This window comes from Coregonus lavaretus (assembly GCF_964263955.1).
Source record: "Coregonus lavaretus genome assembly, chromosome: 13".
Taxonomy (NCBI): domain Eukaryota; kingdom Metazoa; phylum Chordata; class Actinopteri; order Salmoniformes; family Salmonidae; genus Coregonus; species Coregonus lavaretus.
In genome coordinates, this window is record NC_140000.1 from 53,646,890 (window position 1) to 53,649,085 (window position 2,196).

Consider the following 2,196-nt stretch of genomic DNA (forward strand, 5'->3'; position numbering starts at 1 on the left):
AGGCAGACTGTACGTTTCATAATCCATCGGCATGTCTGCGCATTAAACTGAAAACGGATCAGTCCAACACCACATCACTTCTTTAGCCAGGAGGCCAACTCTGGCCGTGTCCCCAGCTCAGTGCAGTGGCGTCGGAGGCGAACGAGGAGAGGAGGTCGGGTGGAGTGAGGTAGAGAGTGAGTGTCTGGAGTGGTGCGGTCGTGGGGCTCAGTCGAGTGGAGGCTAGATGAGAACGGACAGGATCATTACACAGTGGTTTAGGAGGCGACACGCTGCGATGCCGCCTCCCCTCACCCCATTGTCTCTGGCTATCTGCTCAAGGACGACTGAACTGAACGTTAGCGATAACGATCTGCCCACCACCAACACCACCCATTTCAGCTCCACAGTTCAGTGCAGTGTGTCGTCGAAGATCAATGGTTGTCAAGCTGCAGCCGTCATTCCCTGGAATAATGTTTGCCCCATCAGAAGTAATCCAAGGGGTTGGGGGTGCCGATTGGGAGTGGGGAGTTGTTTCACACCCCCGACCAGCTCCTGTGCCCTTACCTTGGGACTAGATGGGTAAAGGCTACCCATTGGGATTCAATCTGCATGCGAAGCGGAATTACCCTACTTTGTTGTTCCTGTTCTAAAGCCTCACCCCCCCCCCCCCAAGCACCTGTGCCTAGTGAGGAGACATGAGAGAGTGGGACTGGAAATGTGCAAATGCCGGGAAACCTGGCATTAAATGAGAGTTGTTGTGTTGTGTTTGGGTCTGAGAGATGAAGTGTACGGAACCTACTGTAGACTGCCTAGAGAGGTGGTTAAAATGACAAATGTTCATTTGTTTCTTCAAGGACAGATTTTCAATACATGATCACGCTCTAATGAAACATTACTGTATTTTGACTTGAAAGTCATTTGGCAAGGGGCCAGCACTAGTGCCCCTCCTAATGGCTTGATGAACGCATTAATGGTTAGTTGTTTTGTTGCCATGACAAAAATGGTCTTATCGGGGAACCTCCCATTTTGCTTTTTAATTCCACAGATCACAGAGAGAGACTGATGAAAGTCTCGGGAGGTCGGCTTCCCTCTCATTCCTTCCTCTTCTATGAACCGCCGAGCCTTTGATACATTTTTCAGTCCTCCCTTGGATGTTAATGTCCATTTATTTGTTCATTTGGAGCCAATTAACGTCAACACTGTTTGTCAGAAAGCCAGCGTTGGGGGGCTCTTGGAGCTCCTCGCTGATTTAAGCCCCTGTCTGTCCTGGTAATTAAACCAAACAGTGAGCTGGAAGAGGTAATTGATTTTTCTCCTCTTTTGTGTGGAAAACAATTCAAATGGAATACAGAGTGACATCAATAATGTCCATCTGTACCATTCTACTGCGGCCGTCTCTCAGACCAATTCCCAATTCATATTCTGTTGCAGCAGCGGCGGCCATTATTGCCTCTTCAACTGATGGAGTGTTGCAGTGTCGAAACGGCCAAACAAAGACTGAAACTCAGAGGTAAAGCAGGGGAGGAAAATGGCATCCCTTTGAAAGGTGCTCGCCGCTGTCCCCTTTAGGGCGTCTCTTCGATACAGGAGACACAGTGCCTCTCGTCATTATTTTCCTTCACATCTAAGCATCTTCCCCCTTTTCCAACAGCCGGGTTAGCCTTGCTAATATTACCCACAATGCATTTTGGTGGAATCGTGTGAAGAAGCTGCATGGTGAAATTTCCTAAGCAATCACAGGGGATTCAATTAGCATTTCACAGATCTGCTGGTTTCATAAATGTTTTATAGGGGGTGCAGAATGGATGGCATCCCCCCTCCCTCAAAGGGTCCATTCTAGATGCAGCACCTGCCTGGTGTCACGGAGCTGCCACCACCCTTAATGGATGGCCATTACGGATCCGCCTGGCACCGGCTGGTAGTCTCTGGCCATTACGCTGTCAGGGATCATTGTGTGGCTAATGGTTGACTGACGGCACAGTACCCTGGTTCTGTGCTGGTATTTACCCCCCCCCCCCCCCCCGAACCAGTGCAGCGAGAGAGCGAATGGAGGAAACACGTGTCAGCAAAATGTTAATGTTGTTTCTCATTACCGCACCCGAAGGAAATGGCACGTGAAATAAACCATCTCTTCACATTGTGGCCGCATTACGTTTCAAGTGCAGTAAAGGACTGAAAATGTGTGATGATACAGTTGTATGTAAATGTCTAAAG